We start from the raw sequence: 22,188 nt of genomic DNA, 5'->3' as shown, positions 1-22,188 counted from the left end.
AAAATATTACACTGCCCATGCAAATAAAGTCCACCATTCTCATACTGATATTGTAGGGGTGTGGAGCTGTAGATGAGAGAATGTGGGTCATGTCAGCCCTGCAAAGTATCCCCATGTGATTATACCCATGTTGCTGGTGTAAGCATTGTCTTGGGCCTTGCAATTTACATTTGGGTACAATATGGGGTAGGGGAGTACGAGAGGCTCCCTTTGCCCTTCTTGGTAAAGTAAACTGTGAGTATGGCTTTTGTCCGTGAACTCTTGCATGTATTTGTGATATATCGGGGGCAGGGTAATCCACGCACATGTGTACCTCTAGTAGAATATTGCATTAGTGAAATAAGGTAAGTTCGATTGATACATCACAAAACCAAATTTCTTTCATCATGTGGTTTTACGTGTATCAAGGCGGGGACTGTAAGGATTGTCTTGGGCCTTGCAGTTTACATTTGGGTACAATATGGAGTGGAGGGAGTTAAAGCTCATGTGCAGTGAGACAAGTAGGGGAGTAAGATCCACTGTATTAAAAGCTGGCTAGATGCTGATGCTGATAAGAGATGTTTTGATAACCTTCAACCTTATCAGCTGTGTCTTCCTTATAAGGAAACTGGGTAAAAAGTAAGGAGTCACAGATAAGAACATGTTGTGGTTTGGGATTCCCTTGTCTGGAAACAAAGGGAAGAAAAAAGGAGCTGTTGACCACATAAAAGGAGAGCTTAGACCTGTTTCTTAGGAAACAAGATGTATCAGAGATAGGAGGGAATATCTGGGAAATGTATCATGAGATGGGACATATAGAATGAAATGGACCAATAGTTGTAAAGATTTTGGAATATGTATTAGAGGGGAGGACACCAACTTTGAGGGGGTATATAATGGGGTACACAGAAGAGATCTGGGTCTTCCTTCTTTACTCTGGGTCGAGCCTGCTACACTGTGGTCTATGTTATAGGCCATGGTTGAAGCCGGGGTTTGGAGTAGGAGAGAATCCCTTTACCCTTCTGGGCAGGTAGTAAACTGTGAGTATGGCTTTGCTTGGCTGAAGGTTTGTGTGCTTGTTAAACTTTATCTTTCTTTAATAACTGCATTTAGCTTATGTTGTTGTTTTAATCCTTATTTGTAGAACTTAAGTAAATCTGGATGAATGTGAACCCTCTGGTCTCATTCTGAAAAGGAACCTCGCCTACCACATCAGGGCCAAACTGAGGCTGTTTAAAGGAGGTGCGCCTAGGTACCCAATACCAGGGACCCTGAAATTATAGCCTCCAGTTTTTCCGTTAGACTGGGAGGGGAGCTGAGAGTGAGTAGTGCATGACAACCCAGTGTTGTTATCCTGTCTCCCGGCATGTTGGTTTTTTTAAGGAAATGCAGTCAAATGGGAGCTACAAAGTTGATTTTGGCAGAAGTGCTGTGGGAGCGGGGGAGGTGTTGATTAATTGCTTTCCCACCCATGAGGGAACAATAGGGGACTCTTGGGAATGAGTGGATTTTGATCATAAAAGCATGCTTCAATGGGAATTACAAACCTATCCATACACTAAGATCATCATCCGGGGGGGGGGGGTGTTTGGAGCATGGCAACAAGCGAAAGGGCCTTTTCGGTGGTGATGCCCAGATTTTAGAACACTCTACCCAGCGAGACCCGCCAGACACTGACATTATCATCTTTTCAGCATTAGGTCAAGACTTTCCTCGACTCTCGGGCATTTGGCAGCATATGAGAAGGTTTTTGATAGTTCCTGTGATTTTATTATTGATCATTTAAAGTTGTTTTATATTTTTTATGTAAATGGTTTTAGATTATGTTATTATACTGTATTTTCAGGATTTAATATTTGTAATCTGCCCTGAGAGCTTTGGCTATTGAGCAATATAGAAATGAAGTAAATGAAATGAAATGAAATGAGGCACTGGAGGCATGATGTGTGGCTGGAGGGATAAGCCAGATGGGCAAGCGGCCATGGTGTTACCCCCACCTCCCTCTCCCTGGAGGAATCATATGCAGAGTCCCCATATCACTCACCCTCCCCAGCCCATAGTACTTCGTCAGCCTCAGTCTATCTACGACCACCAGGCAGGAAACCTTGCAATGTCACTACTGCAGCCGAGGGTTCTTCAGGCAGGAAGGGAAGTGAAGTTGTAGCCAGCCCAGAAGAAAACGTCTCATATTTATTCCGAGGTTTATGTCTCTTCTGTCTTCCTGTGCATTTTACATGACTCAGAGTGCCTTGCAGCAATCGAAATGCCAAACCCCGGAAAAGACAACAACCAAAAACCACACATCGTTTAGCAAATAAAAAGCTCTAAACAGAGTTCACATATAAAGTTCTGCATGTCCAGCAAGATAACAGGAAAGTTTTCATCTGCCAACATAAAGTACGATACGATACTTTATTGCTTAAAGCCATAGGCCACCACAATGTACATTAAAGAGAGAGAGAGAGAAAGGAAGGAAAGAAAGAAAGAAAGAAAGAAAGAAAGAGTACAGTCACATATTTGTATATACATAAATTCATACATCCAACAGAATCATCCCTAGTAGGCTGTTTGGGCTTTGGCATGTATTTTCCTTGCTGCCAAGGCAAATTTTGCTACCTGGGCAATGGTAAAAACATCAGTGCCAGAAAGAAGGACACATGCCTGTTCTAAAGGTGTTCTATTTAGGAGGCTCTGGGAAATAATGGCAAGAAATTTATGCCTAGGATGGCCATAGAGAGGGCATCTTAGTAAGTAATGAGAGACATCCTCAACCTCCCCAGACCCACAGATACAGAGTCTCTGATGGACTGGGGTATTGTCAAATCTTCCCACCAAGAAGGCAGAGGGCATGCATTGTAGACGCTGTAAATTATTTCCGTAAGTGAGGCACAGTCAGAGTTGTAAAGTAACTCTCCAGACCAAATGACATCTTATATAATGGGTACCAGCAAGAATAAGCCATTTATGAGATTGTAACCAAATCCATCCACTTAGAATTCAAGCCTCTGCTTGACTGAGCTGCGAAGCACATGCATCGCTGTAAGGACTGGAAAGGCCACAGGTTGCATGATTTGCATGGAAGACTCTATAGCACATCATTCACATGCCTCAACGTCCCCAGTTCAATCCCTTGGCATCTCCAAGTAGCTCTGGGAAAGACCCCTGTCTGAAATCCTGGACAGGCACCGCTGGTCAGTGCAGAGGAGCCACCGAGGAGCTTGCAGCCTTTTTGCAAAGACGCTGATCATCACCCACCAGTTTGTCAGGCAAAACTCTAGCACAGGCCAACCCCCACCTTTGTCAAAAAAACCCTGGCATCCTCATGATGTCTTGAAGTACAACTCCCATCATCCCCCAGCCACATGGCCCTCTGGATGATGTGGGCTGTAATCCGACACTGCACCGGGTTGGAGAAGGCTGTTGCAGTAGGCCCATCTTTGCTCATCTAGGAGATATCCGAGCAATATTAATAAAACTAGCTGCAATGGAACAGGAGCCTTGTGTTCCCTTCTCAGCCCAGCCACGCTTTCTCACTCGATCCTTTCATCCCAGGCCTGCTCCACGGATGCTCTTGGTCCCAGCCAGCAGCCCCTTCCAGTACCCCACCCCCACTCTCCTCCTCATTGGCATTTGCATAGACACACTATGCCTTTTGCCTTCCTCAACCCCAACCTGCCAGGCTAAGTTTAACTTCCTCCTAACAGCTGGGAGGGCTCTTGTTACACCAGCATTCCACCCCAGGAACAATGGAGGGTGAGTGAGTGTGTGTCACCGCTTGGCTGTTTCTATTCTCTGCTTTGCTGAGGATGCCAGTTCCTCTCATTCTTGTAAGGGCCTCCAAATAGAAACCTCTTGCTGTGTAGCGGGGCATTGTCACACAAGGACACTGCTACAGGGAAGCATATTGCACTAGTATCCATAATTAAGGGTGCCCTGGCATCAGGATGGGCACCATATAGGGAGGATTGGGGTGGGAGACAGCAGCCCTTTATCCTCCCATCCCCCTTTTGGTGCCATATCACATGTGATTATTCTTCAGGCATCCCTACAGCAACGGCCAGCCTCACTGGCTCTACACACTGACATATATTCTCCAGCTGTCTTGGCTTACCAGGGGCAGTCCCGTATTTACTGGTCTTGGTCCCTGGTAAATGACCATTGGTCATTGTCTCTCACATTGTCTCTCTACATTGTCTCCCACTTGCTGGGGGGGCAGGGGATGCTTCTAAAAATAAAATAAAATAGGATGCACTTGTTTTCTTTCCATTGCCTGCCTGCATTAGTAAACTGACCATAAAAAAGAAGAAAATAAAATCATTGTAGTCAGTTTAGTAACTATAAGCCAGGAATCAGATAAGCTATTGCAGAGTAAATTAGTTCCTACAGCTCAGGTTGTCAGATTTTCCACCTGGCCCGCCTGGTGCAATCTGCACCAATTAGCAAGTGATAACATTGATCTCCATGCTTTGCTGTAATCAAGCCATAGTTCAAAGGCACGGTAGCCACTCAAAAGTTGGCAACCCTTCCTATGATCTTTCCATAGTTTCTTATAGCTGGAGGGGTTGATGAATGGCTAACTGGGGTATGAAAAGTACGCAAGAGTGATCCTATTTTCATCAGTCAAAAGTTGGAGGACAGGTGCTGAGTGATGATTTTTCAATAAATTAGCTTATTTATGAAATATGCATTCTAAAAGATCCATTTTTTTTAAAAGCCTCTCTTTTTGTTAATGATTGTCCTTTCAGGTGGCCAGATACAAAAGAGACCCGGGCTCCTGCACAGTTAATAGTTATGTAGAAGAGGGAATTTCAGCAGGTGACACTTGTGTGGCAAATGTCACCTGCTGAAATTCCCTATTGTGCATAACAAAGGCGGAGGAGCCCTGTAATTTTCAGTATCTGGCCACCCTGCTGTCCTTAGTGTTGCCAAGTAGCCATGAAACTACCCAGGCTTGCTCCACCCTGTACCTTTAACAGCAGTTTAATTTGCAGAAATCAACAGAGGAAGCTTTTCACATCATGGTTTTGGGCTAATGCCCACCGTACACATTCCGTGCTTGGGGTATAGATTTGCCAGTGAGGAAAGTGTTGCATGCTTGGTGGGGTGGGGTGGGGTGGGGTGGGGTGGGGTGGAGCTGTTGGTTCTCCCTTCCCCCTTTTTTCATTTGAAACCAAATGATCTCACCTAACCATGTCTGCGTGTAAGGAGCACATGAAAAGGTATGAACCTAGTGCTTGTGTGGTGTCAACCATGTTCACAGAAATTGCGACAAACATAAAAACATTAAGAGCAGCCCTGCAGGATCAGACAAAAGGTCCTTCTAGTCCAGTATCCTGTCTCCAACAGATGCCTTGGGGAAGCTCACAAGCTTGAGGGCAAGAGTCTTCCTTTATTGTGGCCTCACTGGTATTTATTCAGGTATATTGCTTTGAAAATGGAGGTTCTATACATTCAACAGGAACATGTGATCCCTGTACCTGAGGATAAGAACTTAAGAAGAGCCCTGCTGGATCAGACCAAAGGTCCATCTAGTCCAGCAGTCTGTTCACACAGTGGCCAACCAGCTGCCCACGGGAAACCCACAAGCAGGACATGAGTGCAACAGCACTCTCCCTCCCATGTTCCCCAGCAACTGGTGTACATCGGCATACTACCTCTGATACTGGAGGTAGCATATAGTCATCAGGACTAATAGGCACTGATAGATAGCCAGTGGTGTAGTGCTGGCAGGTCACACCAGGGCTTCGCTCCTATACTTTTATTGGAGCCAGCTCCCAGTCTGCTTCTGCTGCTGGGGGGGGCAGATGCAACGGGAGGAGGAGGGAGCAGAGGAAGGTCACCATGGACTAAGTTCCATTTATTTTAATGGGGCATTGCTTCATGCCTGGTTGCAATGGTTCTTCATAATAATAATAAATATACTATGATATTATTATTCTTACTACCACATGTTTCTTGAATTAAAAAGGACTAAGCAAATAATATTTTCTAGCAAGTTGCTGGACATGACTTTTGTGTGTGTGTGTGTGTGTGTTTTCTTTTCAAATGGACCTTTTAATAATTCTGAATTAGGGTGACCAGATACAAAAGCTCAGCTGTATTGTATAATCTTACAAGGTTGTATAATTTTTAGGGGGCATGGCTGTAAGGGGGCATGCCTGTGACTATCATGAAGGGACCTTCCACTTCTGAATTTGCCACTACACTACTGCTGATAGCCCTGTCCTCCATGAATTTGTCCAATCCCCTTTTAAAGCCATCCAAATGGGTGGCCATCACTGCATCTTGTGGAAGTGAATTCCATAGTTTAACTATGCACTGTGTGAGGAAGTACTTCCTTTTATCTGTCCTGAATCAGCTTCATGGGATGACCCCGGGTTCTAGTTTTATGAGAGAGGGAGAAAAATGACTATCCATTTTCTCCACGCCATGCATAATTTTGTGCACTTCTATCATGTCCCCCCTTACTCATCTTTGTTCTAAGCTAAACAATCCCAGTTGTTGTAACCTTTCCTCATAGGGCAGTTGCTCCAGCCCCCTGATCGTTTTACTTGCCATTTTCTGCACTTTTTCCAATTGTACAATATCCTTTTTTGATGTGGTGACCAGAACTGTACAGTCTGGAGAGCTTTGTGGACCCTTGTTTGGATAGCCCTTTTCCAGACATTCATGTTGGGGAAGGGAGTGGCTGAGGTGTAGCACCATATGCATATTGAGAACACCTATGGAAAGCATTTGTGCATACATGCAGGTCCTCTCAACAGATGTTCCAATGAATGCCTGCAGTTTGGTGGGGACAGAACTTGCTGCTGTGGTGATGCTCTCCTTCCCCCACCACACCCATGTTCAGTTTACACCACATCTGAAAAAATCTTCCAATGAAAAGCAAGCAAACACCAAAGGGCAGCTTGTAATAAGAGAAAACCCTGCTCACACAAGCGTCAGCTTTCGCTCCTTTGTGATCATGAATGTTCTGCCCCAGGAATGCATCAAATGAAATCAGACCAGGGTCACTTTCCTTCTCAACGAATCGCCTCATCCCAATGTGAGGGGTGGGGGTGGAGGGAGAGGTGTCTAGTTACCCCATTATAAGGCTTCACAGCCTCCCAGCCTCCCCTTGCTTGCTCCTGGAGTACCAGCGCCTGCTCAGGGAAAGAGGGATCTCTGAACTTCCCATCTCCAGGTAAGGTGAAGGTGTGTGAGAAGTCAGTGGTGCTGGTTGTTTGATCTGCATAGCTGGGGTGCAGGAATGTGCACACATGGAAGGAAGGGGTGCTGAGACGATTTGTAAAGATTCACCTCTGTGCTTGGAATAGCCATGTGTGCATTTATATGAAGATAGGGAGGTGCCTTCTACCATGTCCGGCTGTGGAGTACTCTATTTATTTGCAGAGTAAATAAACGCAACATGCAACAATTGGAGAAGTATCTTCAGGGAATGTGTAACTGGGTTTGGCATTCTCAAAGCTAGTGCTCTTTGTATTACAAGCAGGTCCCTATTTTCATCTGTGAAAGGTTGGGGGGTGCTCTTGACACCATAGGGGAAGTGGTGTTGCACCAATTGGCTTACAGTGCAATCCTATGCACATCTATACATAGAGGCCAATGAGGCTTACTTCCAGGTAACTATGCATAGGATTGCAGCCTAGGAGTGTGAGCCACAGAGTCCCACAACCACAAAGTCTTGAGCTGACCCGGGGCATGTCTATTGTCTCTAGGCCTCTGCACCCACCCTGACACAATCTGGGGGACCTTTTAAAAGAGTGTGATATAAGAAGTGTTGAGATGATGCATGTGACCTTGAACACTCCAAAGATGCTGTGCACCTGCTAATTGCTGTTATTGTTATTCGTATCATTTAGCTGTGCACTGATGGGCTGGCCTAAGGCCTACCTTACAGGATTGTTGTAAGGTGTACCAAAGTGTACTTTTGGTACTTCATGTACCAAAGTGTTTGGGACGGTCTGAAATGCCACCAAAATGCTCAGCATTATTACGGAGGCCACACTGCTCTTTGAGGCTCCTAGTTCTAGTAGACGAAGCCCTCTGCACACTTTGTATGAAGCAAGTCCCACTGAATTTAGTGAGACGTTATGCTCAGTAAAGACATTTTGGATTGCACTGCAGATGACTTCGGCTGATACGGACTGTTTTCATAAGGGCCATTCGTCTATTTCAAGGGGTTGAGCAAAGTGACCACCTCCCCACCCCCAAGTACATTCTAACCCTGCACTTTGGTAATCCTGTCACAGTAAAGAACTCTTCCCTAACCTGGTGCCCTCCAGATGTGTTGGACTACAGCTTCCATCATCCCCAGTCAGCATGCTCATTGGCTGGGATGATGGGAGTTGCAATCCAGTGTATCCAAGGCACCAGCAGAGCATTGGAACAAGACACCTCTAACTTGATCTTTGGCCTGTTTTGCTCACAGGGAAGTTGGCACAAAATTGAATAGAATAAATTTGCACAAAGGAGCCTTAGCAAACAAATAATGAAGCAATTCAGGTATACTTACCTGGCAAGCACTCAGATGTGCATCCTGGATGATCAGGACGGAGGGGTGGGAGGTGTCATTCAAAAATCATACCAGGGCTTCTAAAAATGTGTTGTGGTTGTCGAAGACTTTTTCTTTTATTTTAAAGGCTCCATTAGGTAGATAAATTTGCTTGGTATGGCAGTGAATGCCATTAGGGGCGCACAAGGTGTGTCGGGGGGGGGGAGGCAGTGGGTTACTGGGATGCAAGGATGCCACCCCACACTACTCAAAGTTATTTAAAGATATGGTATGGAAGGAGCGGATTCAAATGGTTCATGGGGAAACAATAGGAGGAGGCTTCCAAAATATCTGTGACCTTTTACGACAGCTGCTCAGAACGAGAACACAAAACGCGCGCACTGCCATTGCCCCAGCGGTGTCCAACAAAGCTCCAAAGGACATGGGAAGGACAGGACAGGGATGCCCCTGGATGCCCCTCTGTACAAGTCCAAAACTTGTAGGTGGCTCTCACAAGTCGCCAAATCAAAACTGGGAAGGGGCATAGCTCACCAGTAGAGCACATCAGTGCTGATTTTGAGGGAAGGGTTTGTGGGAAGGGGGGCTAAATGAAATCCATACGACCCCCCTACTCTCTCCCCAATTCTACCCAAAACATGCCCCCCTCCCGGCCTTCTAAAAGCAATACTAAGGGAGTCCTCACAAAAGGCCAGGCCTTGTCTGCTCCCACCTACCCATCCATAAGTGCATGTTTTGACATCCTGGAGAGCAACTGCCAGTCAGAGTGGACAGCACTAAAATGGATGGACCAAAGGCCAGACTCAGTATAGGGCAGAGTCATCCGTTTGGGACTAATTTCTCATGGCCTTCCAGGAGGACATCAGTACAGAGTCAACCAGGTCCGTAGCCTGACATTTTGTGACAAGGAGGCATAAGCTGGGGCATGTGCAAATCAGTGCAGAACAGATTGGATTTAAATACATGTAGCTTAGGGTGCAATCCTATGCATGTTTAGACAGAAAAAAGTCTTACAGCTCCTAGCATGCCCTAGCTAGCATGGCTAGCTGGGGAATGCTGGGAATTGTAGGACTTTCTTCAGTCTAAACATGCATAGAAATGTGTCCTTAATGAATTTTAAGAAGGTCTGAGGCACTATTAAAGGAAAGTGAATTGTCTGCTTTTTTCATGTATATCTCAAAAAAAACACAACTTGGGACAAGTCACCTTTTGGATTTTCTCCCTCAGGCACCAAATGTCTTGGGCCATTTCTGGTGGATAAATGGAGACAGCTCCATTTATCACTTGACAGTCACCTCCTCCCCCCTCACAACAGTAAATAGGAGAGAGACTTTTTAATAATGCTCCACAATGTAAAGGCAAAACTGCCACTGCATCATCAACACCTCCCTTTTAAAATGCGATTTGTTTTTTATATGCATTTAATCTCCCAACAGTGCTGTGCTGTGAAGCATGTCACTATTACACCCATTACACAGGTAAGAAACTGAGGCAGAGAGATGGCGACCTTAGCAAGGCCACTCAAGGAGCCCATGGCAGAAGTGAGGCTTTGAAACTATTCTCTGAAAGTAAAGTAGTTAAGCTGCCATGCATGCCTCCCATCAAAGGAACAGGAGACTTTGGCTTTGGGAAGGTATGAGGCACACATACATACCCAAGATAACAACCTGGATCAGTTTATTGCTGGACGCAGAGTCACACAAAATAATTGTCCTGCTGGATGTTGGCAACGTCCACCTAGTCCAGTATTCTTACAGCAGACAGCCAAATACCTCTCAGCGCTAGCAAGTAGAACTTCAAGGTATTGGCCTTCTCCTGTTATTTGTCCCCAACATCTGTATACAGGAGTATACTGTCTCTGTATATGGAGGTTTCATTTAGCTGTCATGGCTAACAGTTTATCTATCTGGCAAACCATTACTTTTGTCCAATCCTTCTTTTGTTTCAAAGCCACCTATGCTAGTACACATTACCACATCTCGCTGGTTCTATACGTTAATTACACACTGCTGTCTGAAGAAGTACTTCCTTTTGTCTGGAACTCATTGCAAAATAGGCTCCACTGGTTAAAACCCAAGTTCTAGTATTATGGACTACAACTTGTCATCCCCAGCCAGTGTGGCCAGTGATCAGGAGTGATAGGAACTGTAGTCCAACAACACCTGGGGACGCAAGGTTGGGAACCATTGGGACAGAAGGAAAAATATATTCTCTTCACACTATTAATCATTTTAAATCTCTACCTTGTCCTCCCTTAGTTAGTCCTCCAATATTTTGATCATTTTAGTTCCTTTGTCTGTACCTTGTCCAGCTCTGTGACAGAGTTTCTGAGAGGAGGCATCGAGAAAGCGTATATACATGAACCACGTGTATATACTGGCAATATGATACTTCCTGTTTTATTTTCACTCCCTTTCCTAATGATTCCCAACTCTAATGTAGAAATCCTATGCACACTTACTTGGGAGTAAGCCCCATTGAATTCAGTGAAACTTACTTCTGAGTAAACATGCCATTGAACCCAGCCCTGGCTTTTGACCTAAGAGTCACATAGGATTGGGATGTGCATCTTCTAGCACACTGACAAGTTGATGAGTTCCACCACAGCCTCAAAACCTCTTCCCTGAATTCACAGAGAATTCAGACCCTATAAGCATTTTCACTTTCTAAATACCATATTCTAGTCATAATCCTGATAATTAATGGGTAGTACAAGGGTAGATTTCCATCACAATGCATGCATAAGGCATTAATACTGGAAGACTGCAGGGAGGCTGTAATGCTGTATTGGGCAGCCAGTGGCATACTGATTCAGTGTGGCAAATGCCCACAAGACAGGCAATGTGGCTATCATCTAGCCTAGGCATGGAGAGTGTGTGGCCCTCCAGATGTCATTGGACTACAGCTCCCATCATCCTTCACTATTGCCTATGTTGGCTAGGGCTGATGGGAGTTGCAGTCCAACAACATCTGGAGGGCCACAAGTTGCCCCCCTCTGATCTAGCCAGTCACTGCTAATCTCAATATGCATCACTAGCACAGGGTGATTAGCAACCATTGCACTCACCCAGAAAGCCATCAGTCCAAATTCCCATGAAACAGGTCCCTCTTGTAGTCTTTTTATGAGGCACTTCCTGTTTCACTTCCAAGTTTGGCATTACAGCAGCTGACACATGGGTGATTATGTTTCAGCTTGAGGATCCAGTCCTCATCCATCATTGCGCATTTGGAATTCGGTGATGGTAGCTGGTTGAGATTCGCATACAGTATGAATAATTTTATGTATATGGTTTTGTATATGTAACAGTGTAATATGAAATTCCCATAGCTCCCCTCAGAGATTTACTTTATAGGGAAGCTGTGCAAGTTAAATATGTATCATAGCCATTCATACATGACAGAGGGGAGACATGACAGAGGTGTACAAAATTATGCATGGTGTGGAGAATGTGTGGAGACATTTTTCTCCCTCTCTCATAATACTAGAACCTGGGATCATCCCATGAAGCTGATTGGTGGGAGATTCAGGACAGATAAAAGGAAGGACTTCTTCACACAGTGCATAGTTAGACTACGGAATTCGCTACCACACGACATAGTGATGGCCACCAATTTGGATGGCTTTAAAAAGGGGTTAGACAAATTCCTGGAAGAGAAGGCTATCAGTGGCTGCTAGTACTCATGGCTATATGCTATCTCCAGTATCAGAGGCAGTATGCCTATGTACACCAGTTGCTGGGAAACATGGGCAGGAGGATGCTGTTGCACTTATGTCCTGCTTGTGGGTTTCCCATGGGCAGCTGGCTGGCCGCTGTGTTAACAGGATGGTGGACTTAAATATGCTTTTGGTCTGCTCCAGCACAGCTCTTATGCTTCCACTCACCCAGCCTGGCCATTGGATCCTTCTAGGAAGGAAGGAGTATAATGGGCTTTGTTTTCTACTGCTGGACTAGATGGGCCCTTGGTCTGATCCAGTATAAAGGGCTTTGTGTAGAATGCTAGACTAGATGGACCCTTGGTCTGGTCCATCATAGCTCTTCTTATGTTCTTATACATGAAATATGATAGCTTTGTATAGGATTCATTGTTGTTGGTGGAATATTTAAGCTCTGTATAAATGGATTAGTATTCATGTACCTAATAAAGAGCCAGCATGGTGTTGTAGTTAAGCATGGGGAGATCCAGGTTCAAGTTCTCACACCAACATGAAGCTTACTAGGTAACTTTGGGCCCATCCTGGAACAGAACACAGTTTTTCTCAGCCTAATCAACCTCACAGGGATGTTGTGGGGATAAAATGCAGGAGGGGGTCCAGAGAACCATCTACACTGCCCTGATTTTCTTGGAGAAAGGGTAGCATATACAAATAAATAAATACATGCAATTATGCATAAACCAATTTAAGCATCACGTGTGAAAATGCCCCTTAATAAAAGGAAAGGCTCAATATTTCATTCCCAGATTCCCTATAGTGAAGCATTAGGTTACATTTGAACGTCTAAAGGGTAAAGTTCTAGTGTTCTGTTCCAGGATGCCCAGATGGGAGACACGGCTTACAACATGGGCAATGGGTTATATTCTCTCCCTTCCACAGTGGGCTCTGCAGTGACAAAGGTTAAAAATAGATTGTGATGGAAGGCCAGGAACTATTATCCCCCCTAACCTTGCTCCTACATAACCAGCCTCCTGCCTTTGATCACAATCCTTCTTTGTCTGCTTGCTGCCCCAGCCTGCAATTCATACCGTAAAAGGCGAAGGGATTCCACATGGAATTAGGACGGGCTCTCAGGAGAATTGGCTATGGATTCCGGAATGAGCCGTTGGCCATTGACTTAGACATGCTATCTTCTCCTATTTAATTATTGCCCTGATTTGGTATGCCAGAAGATAAGCCCATGTGTTAAAATAAACAAAACCCTACAGTTAATCTAATAAAAGATAGCCACACTTAGTTATTTAGTAATAAGCTTTCGTAGACGTCTGCCATTGCTGAACTGTTCCTGAAATGCAACTTCAAATGCTCCCCATTGGCAAAAGCATGGAATGTCTGTTCCTTTCTTCCAGGTGAAACACAGTAACTGCCACCATGTCTGATGAGGAAGTCGAGTACGAGGAGTAAGTAAAGTAACATCGAGACTGTGGTCACAAAGGTTCAATCGTAATTGCACACATGTTCAAGCAAACTCAAATTTAAATTCTCTTCCTGTGATTTATTGGTGATTCTCCTAGTTAGGGATGTTGGATTTGGGGATTTTAAAATAATGGGGTAAATTATTTAATTTAGGTAACTTCTGGAGGGGTAGTCTTGATAGTTCGTTGCAGAACCACCCCCCACCCCCCGAGAAAGAGTCTTGTGGCATATTGAAGATGAACACATTTATTAGGATATAAGCTTTCATGGACTACAGACCACTTCCTTTCACACTTATCCACAAGACATAAGATTCAACCAGCTCCCTCAAAAATAATTATGAAATACACATTTTAAGGTGTAGGTTATGAAGCTGCAGCTTTGAATTTTGGAAATGGGCCCAATTTCAAATTTGTTGGCAATTTCTGTTTTGATTCAACCACAAATCTGTGAGATTGATCTAAACATTTGAGGAGAAATGGTTTCATGAAATGGTCCCTCCCCACCTTGTTTCTCTGAATCATTTCCCTTATTCTTCAGCATGTTTACTTGGGAGTACTTCTGATTAGACATTTATAGCATTGCTCTGTTAATTTCTGTCCGCCTTCCCCTCCCCCCCCCCAAAATTGGTATGGATTTTAAAAAAACTTTTGCGTGTGTGTTTGAATAAATCAATTTTGGGGTTTTGCCAAGACATTTCATATGTGTGTGTGTGTGTGTACACAAACACTAGTATAGTATAGTATGGTATAGTAAGGAAAGGAAGGAAAGGTTCCTCCTGTGCAAGCACCGGGTCATTACTGACCCCTAGAGGGATGCCTGCATGCGCTGGCGTTTTCATGGCAGACTATAGCGGGGTGGTTTGCCATTGCCTTCCCCAGTTGTGATTACCTTTCCCCCAGCATGTTGGGTACTCATTTTACCGACTTCGGAAGGATGGAGGGCTGAGTCGACCTGAGCCGGCTACCCGAGACCTAGCTTCCACCGGGATCGAACTCAGGTCATGGGGAGAGTTTCAGTTGCAATACTGCTGCCTACCACTCTGCGCCACATGAGGCTCTTTTATAGTATAGTATAGTAACACAAAAAAACTTTTCCTAGTAGTTTAGGTTTAAAAATAAGGTTGCATGGAATAGCACACTAGGACTTACATCTGCAACAACCCTGCTTCAATCACTGCCATTGCTCTGGAGGCAGATTTAACTTTCCTGCACCTCTTGAATAAAATAAACTGCTGAGGAACAATCTGGCCACTCTGTAAAAGTATGCGTTTTTTTCTTTTTAAGATATTCAACTGCAGTCCACTATACTGGCAACTCCCCATGAGTGGCAAAAGAGGCAGCCATTTTTTAAGGTGGCAGCCATTTTGAATTTCCCAGCATTCAAAAAGCACCTTAGAGCAGGACTTTCTAGGAAAAGCAAAATGGTGGCTGTGCCATTCCCCCCCCCCACACACAGATGTTTTCACTTCAGGGGCAGAATACAGCCAAAACAAAACAGCTGATTGTGAGGTGGGAGAAAGGGCTCAGAAATGGCCTTTGTCAATTTCGTACAACCCTAGTTTTAAGTGCTCACATATTCAGCATTCTACCACTTGTCTCCCTAGGAGGCAGAGGAGAGTCCTTTCTTATATACACTGATGTCCGCTGAGAAGGACAGGGCAATTTCCTCATTAGGAACTGGCTGCATTTGCACAAACAAACCCAAGCAGTGTTAGACCATTTTTGTAAGTTATTCTTCACAAGTAAGGGATGCTTCACACAACCATGTTTGCAAGGTGAAGTGAACATGGGATTTTTTTAAACAGTTTTGGGGTGTTTTAGACTTCAGCTGAGGTCCAGGTCATACCTTATTTAAAAACAAACAAACAGAAAAAAAAACACCAATCAAGTAGTGGATATAGCCAGTCTGGGCTACTCATGGAAAGAAAACTATTTGTGCTACAACAACCACAGATACTAGTGTTAGATAAAAATAGTCCTTGCTTTCGGTTTAGAAGGAAAGGATGCCAGGCAGGCAGCAGTGGATCCAACACTATTTTATTGAAACGTTTTGCAAAACGGGTGCAGAGCAGTCTGGACCTCGAGACACGTGTGCAAAAGCCTTTTATACCATATTGCTTCTATTGTTCTTACTAGTAACCAATGAAACAGTTAGTACATCGGCTCACCAAGTCAATAGCCAATAAACAGTTAGTATCAGCTTACCAAACTGTTAGTCATGAGCACGTCAGTATGATTTTCTTTTTGCTCTGCCTACATTTTTCGCCACTCGGGCTTTTATGTAACTTGAGACGCCAACAGTTACGGAGTCTCTTTTTCTAACAATTCCCTCCTTTAAGTCTTTATTCATGTCTTAAAGCGTTTAAAACGGAGCCTCTTTATTGGTACAATAAAGCAAGAGCATCTGTTTTGACAGCGGTTTTTATCAGTCGCTGGGATAAGCTTTTAACACAGGGGATAATGCAACAACTAAATAACACTATAACTTTTATCATCACTACAAGCGAAATAAGGATTGAGGCTGCTAGGTGTTTCCATTTTTCAAACCATTTCTCTGACCAGGCAGTCACGGGGTTGTTAATCTTTGAATTCTTGGCTAATTTTTCAGACAAGGCGATGAGGCCCTGCAAAGCCCTTGTTACCGTGCCATCTGGGGCAGTGTTGTTAGGGATGAAGGTGCAACACCGTCTACCTAGCATGACACAAACCCCTCCTTTTTCTGCTAACATATCAAGAACACGCTGATTTTCCCAAGCCATTTGGCTGGTGGCATTTAGTTGCTCAGCCAATCTCTTTATAGCATCACGGGTATAGTTTATTGAGAGTCTGGCACTTTTTCTTTCCCCATGCGTTAGGGTGCTGGAACAAACGGATCACACAGGTGAGGAGGGAAGGAGTGTCCCATCTCAGTGGAAAGGGCAGCACCTTTGCTACAGATCTCCCTGTGGCACAAACAAAACAGTCAGACTTATTTAAAGACTTGGCTGTATACTTTATCCACTCTAACCACACATTATCAGTTTCCTTTGTTATTGGAATCTCTAACTTGGTTCTCCAGGGACGCCTCTCTTTCTCAGGGATCTGTACCAGAAGTGGTCTGAGGGCTGTAGGTGTGACATTTTGGGGTTTTATCTTAAAGCTGTCAAGCCCAAGTCTTTGAGGTATCACCATTTATGTTAATATTTTTTTGACTAACATTACTAACACCACCCACAATACTTGCTTCATATTACAAGTTTTTTGTAATTCGATCACGAGCTTCTCTCAGATGTTGTGACTTGTATATTACAGGTGATTGTGGCTCCTGGATGGCTTCTTCGCCTGTGTCCCTGGCAGCTTCCGGAGGGGTGCCAGGGAGCAGAGGACTGTTGCCTGTGTCCTTCTGTTCTTTCCAGGTGACAGAAGGAAGCAAGGGTCGCCTAAATGGCTTTATCTAGCTGCAATGTGTCCATTTGCTAGAACCCACAAGCTTTACACACGAGTGGCTGGTTGGTCTTACCAAATAAGGCCCCTTCCACCCTTTCTTTAAAGCTTCTTTATTCTACCTTTTCAGCAACACCTCATCTCCCGTCTGGAAGAGATGGATAGGTGCATCTAACGGCAGTCTCTGTAACGGAACGGAATAAGCTCGTAGCTGTGAAAGAACAGACTGTAGAGAAGTCAACTGATCTCTTAGCATCTGATCACCCACCTCCCACTTGACTTCCTCCCTCTTTCTGCAGTGTACCCGAGGCGGGAACCCAAACATCAGTTCGAAGGGGGACAATTTTATGTCCTTTCTTGGCATCCTTCGAAGCTTCGTTAAAGCTATTGGCAGAGCCTCAACCTAAGTGAGCTTCACCCCTTGTTGGAGTTTAGTTAAAGTCTCCTTGAGGCTCTGATTGATTCTTTCAACCTGTCCACTTGCCTGGGGCCTCTAGGGGCAATGTAAATGCCACTCTACTCCCAGAGCTTGTGCCATCCCCCGTGTAATAACTGAGGTGAAATGTGAGCCCTGATCGGACTCTATAACTTCAGGCAGGGAGAACCGGGGCACCACCTCCTGTAACAATTTAGCAACAACAGTTTTAGCTTGGCAGTTTCTACATGGAAACGCCTCTACTCACCCTGTCATTTGTCATACTATTACAAGCAAATACCTGTAACCCCTACATGGTGGCATCTCAGCAAAATCAATTTGCACCCTCTGGAAAGGATAGTAGGCCTATGGTTGCCCTCCTTTTGGAGGAGGGGGTGCCCTGGGAGGGTTGGTCTTCTGGCAGACTTTATAGGTTGCGGCCAGTCGGTGGGCACATACAGTTATGCTAGGGGAGACAAACAGCCTCTTGCAATAGTCAATCATGGCTGATGCTCCAGGGTGTCTAAGAGAATGGTGAACTTGTTTTAGAACAACCCTCTGCAGGCTCTGTGGAAGAAGCAGTCTTCCATCTGTCATCTGGATCCATCTGTCGTCGCAGGGACTTATTCTGTGTTCTTGTGCCATCTGTAACTCAGCAGGGGAGTATGTGGGGCGCTCTTTTCTTTTGGGTAGAATGAGGAATGTTCCTTGGATTCCCTCTTTGGCTGCTCTTTTTGCGGCCTCATCTGCCTTCTGGTTTCCCTGTCTTCATTTTTCCTCTTTTTCTTTCCCATGGGCTCGGACGTGGACAACAGCTACTTGTGAGGGTAGCTGGAGGGCATCTAGAAGATCCACTATTAGGCCGCCATTAGCCACTGGAGGTCTGTTTGCTGTAAGGAATCCCTTCTCTTTCTACAGTTGCCCATGAGCATGCACAACGGCGAAGGCATTTTTGCTATCGGTATACTCGCTTCCTTTTGCTTGCCTGCAGGGCTCTTGTTAAGGCTACCAACTTAGCGGATTGGGCGGAGAAATGAGGAGGCAACCTTTCTTTGTGCACATTTTTGTCTAGAGGGCCGCTCTTGTGTAGCTCCTTCTATCTAGCATATAGCTAGACCCATCTACAAACAGATCTCTGGCTCCCTCTATTGGTTCATCCTCAAGGTCCGGTCGGCCTTTGGTGTCTAGGTCTAATACTTCAAGGCAGTCATGATCTGGGAGTCCTGATCCATTTGTGCCCAGTAATGTTGGCAGTAGTGTGGCGATATTAAAGCTAGAGCAAGCCTTAAAAGTGAGGTTTTCGTTTGTTAGTAAACCTATTTCATATCGGGAATGCCGGGCTGGGTTGAGAAATTTGCTTCCTCCTCCTGATCTCAAAATTTGCGGCACTCTTGTTGTTGTTCAGTCGTTCAGTCGTGTCTGACTCTTCGTGACCCCATGGACCATAGCACGCCAGGCCTTCCTGTCCTGCGCTCTCTCCCGGAGCGTGCTCAAGTTCATATTCATTGCATCCGTGATGCTATCTAGCCATCTCATCCTCTGCCGTCCCCTTCTCCTTTTGCCTTCAATCTTTCTCAGCATCAGGGTCTTTTCTAGGGAGTTTTCTCTTTGCATTAGGTGGCCAAAATATTGGAGCTTCAGCTTCATTATCTGTCCTTCCAATGAGCAGTCAGGGTTGATTTCCTTTAGGATGGACTGATTTGACCTCCTTGCAGTCCAGGGCACTCGTAAGAGTCTTCTCCAGCACCACAGTTCGAAAGCATCAATTCTTCGGCGCTCAGCCTTCCTTAGAGTCCAGCTCTCACAGCCATACATTACTACTGGGAAAACCATAGCTTTGATTAGACGGACCTTTGTCGGCAAGGTGATGTCTCTGCTTCTTACTATGCTGTCTAGGTTTGCCATAGCTTTCCTCCCAAGGAGCAAGCGTCTTTTCAATGGGTCCTCCCATTGTTATTCTCTCGGCTTTGGTACAGATCAGAGCTGCTGCCGCTACTGCTCTTAGGCAACTTGGCCATCTTCATGCTACGACATCTAGGACTTTGGAATAATATCCCACTGGTCTCTAAGAGGGCCTTTTTCGCTGGCAAAGCACTCTTCAAGCTATGCCCTTATTTTCATGCACATAAAGTCTAAATGGCCGGCTGGGATTTGGTATGGCCAGTGCGGGTGGTGACACAAGAGCAGCTTTAAGACTGAGGAAAGACTTATTTATTCTTTCTGCAGCGCCTCATGCAGCGGCTGCGCTGTTTCCCCATAGTTTGCTATCCATAGTCGGCAGAATCTGGTCAACCCCAGGTAGGCCTTCAATTCGTGGGGGGACTTAGGGACAGGAGTGTCACGGATGACTTCGACTCTTTCTTGCCCTAGGCTCCGAGTCCCTTTAGTTAAGTGGTGGCCTAGGAATTTTACAGTTGGTTGGGCCAACTGTACTTTTTCTTTTGACACTTTATAACCCCCCTAGATGGTTGACTCTGTTTTCTATTAGGCTCTAGTCTTCAGTGGCCTCTGGGGTGGATTTTTCTGCAACCTTTAAAAGGGCCATTTGGTAGTTACTACTCTGCTGTTTAGGGAGCCGTATCTCCATCCTTCCGTCAGGAGTAAAAGCAATCTCAATTTGGAGTTTAGTCAATGAGTCCCTCCCTAGCAATGCCACCAGACAGGAGGGGGTACAGACAAATGCATGTTCTAGGTGTGTTTTTCTAACCTTGGTGAACAGGGGACGAGAGAGGGGCACTTGGGTTGCCCTTCCCTCGACCCCCATTACGGTGGTGAACCCCCCCACCTCCCGTTGGGAGCTCACTGAGGGGGAGGACGGACGGGGCGGCCCCTGTGTCTACAAGGGCTTTGTAGGAGCGGCCCCCAACCTTTATTTTGACCATGGGGTCCCGTCTTGCCTTAGAGACGGCTAAGAGGGGGCCGGGCCCCGGTCTGTCTTAATCTTTTTCCTGTTCATACAGAACTTTTTGCGCTCCTCCCGTATTTTCCCCTCTCTCTTTTTGCTTCAAAGCCTCACAGTCACGCTTCTAGTGTCCCATTTTCTTACAAAAGGCACATTGATCTTTCCCCAGGGGAGATCCTTTCCTTCCCCCTTTCCTCCCCTTTCTAGCTCCCTCTTTGTCAGGTTTAAGAACCGCAGCAAGGAGCTTGGCCTGCTTCTTGTCTCTTTCTTTTTTTTTTCCTTCTTTTTTTTTTTCTCGCCTCTCATAAACCTTTTGAGCTACTTCAACTAAAACTCCTAGGTCAGCTGCCAAGCCTTTTTTAACTTTTTGCAACTTTTTTCTGATGTCTTGGCAGCTATTTCCCACGAACTGAGTCGTGAGGATCCTTAAATTATTTGGATCATTCAAGTCAATGTCAGTATATTTGGTGAAGGCTTCCCTTAGCTTTCGGAGGAACACAGCAGGAGGCTCGTTTTTGTCTTGTTTTAAAGTCAGAACTTTTTGCAAATTGGGGGCCCTCTGCGCAGCTTGTCTCATGCCTGCTAAAATGAGCCAAAAATACGGCATGCCTCTGCCTTTGTGCAGCGGTGGCTAGTCTCTGATCAGGCTGTCTTAAAGGCAACACTGCTGCTATCTGATCTTCGGTCACGAGGGAGAGCTCCTCCCTAAGCTTGCCGCGCGCCGGCAAGAATAACCGGTTTCTGACTAAGGAAACAAGTGTTTAATAACATCTTTGTGTCGTCTCAGGTAGGATTGTGTGTGAGCCTCACATTTTCTATTAAGGACAACAATGGACTGGGGTCCTCCTCAAAGGAGGGGTTAAATTGTTTCCAATTTTACAAGTCAGATGTCGTGAATGGGACATAAACAAACAACGTCCGTTGAGGATATTGGGCGGTAGGGTCGGGGACCTCTCTAATAGGGAAGTTCAATTTTTTCTTAGTTATCACAGGGAGGGCCAAGGACATACATTTAATTACCCATGGGGCGGGCCTGCCGCCGAGGGGTGCACAAGTTGCCCACGAATCAATATAAGGGAACTGGTCCCAACTTCCCCTCTGTGCTACTGTAGTTCGCACATCAGATACCAAGGTTGGGTCAAAAGACCCCTCAGGTGGCCATTTGGGTTCTAATACTGGCCATTCCCGAGTGCAAAAAAAAGACAAGACGATCCTTTGTCATCTTAGTTCTATAATCTTGCTTAAAACGTGACCAATTGCGCAAACAACACTTCAAGGGCGTATGGGACTTCTTCGCAGACTTAGATTGGGACCCGCCCATAACGGTGGGAATTTCAGTCAGCAATTCTTGCGCTTCGCCCTCCTCTGACCTAGCCCGTCTCCGGGGTAAGGAAATGCAGATCGGGGCTCCCCACTCGCTTCGCCCGTAGGCGTCTCACACAAGCACAAACACACCACCGTCCCGCGTTTATCCCCTAATGTAAGCTGTTTCACTTACCCCAAAAGCCTCTTCTGTCCCGGTGCCTAAAAGGAGTGATCACGTCTCCCTCTTCCTCTGGCGTTGGTCCCCGAGCGCCTCGGCCGCCGCCATCGTGAGGAGAAGGCAGTGTAAACAACCGCCTGTGGCCACTTCTCCTCCATGGCCCCTCGGCTCAGCGCAAAGGGGACGTGCCCCGAAGCAGGATCCGAGTCACGGCACCAAATTGTTAGATAAAAATAGTCCTTGCTTTCGGTTTAGAAGGAAAGGATGCCAGGCAGGCAGCAGTGGATCCAACACTATTTTATTGAAACGTTTTGCAAAACGGGTGCAGAGCAGTCTGGACC

General features: G+C 45.5%; 1 protein-coding gene across 8 annotated transcripts in view; it reads right to left on the bottom strand.

Annotated features, from left to right (window-relative positions):
• The window catches only part of FUT2 (fucosyltransferase 2 (H blood group)), a 66,443-nt gene extending 44,255 nt beyond the window's left edge, over window positions 1–22,188 (bottom strand). For 3 of the 8 annotated variants that reach the window (XR_014783905.1, XM_084805573.1, XM_084805571.1), the window contains exon 1: window positions 2,024–2,190. The gene's annotated coding sequence lies outside the window, so the exon portion shown is untranslated. Of the gene's footprint in view, window positions 1–2,023; window positions 2,191–15,591; window positions 17,274–18,202; window positions 19,283–21,862 lie in introns of those variants that run through there. The other 5 variants (XR_014783906.1, XR_014783904.1, XR_014783903.1 and 2 more) reach the window with 5 other exon arrangements.

This window comes from Heloderma suspectum, chromosome 6 (assembly GCF_057233095.1).
Source record: "Heloderma suspectum isolate Gila_16-S chromosome 6, 16-S_ref, whole genome shotgun sequence".
NCBI lineage: Eukaryota > Metazoa > Chordata > Lepidosauria > Squamata > Helodermatidae > Heloderma > Heloderma suspectum.
Note: the sequence above shows the minus strand (reverse complement) of the source record. Positions and strands in the feature narration are given on the sequence as shown.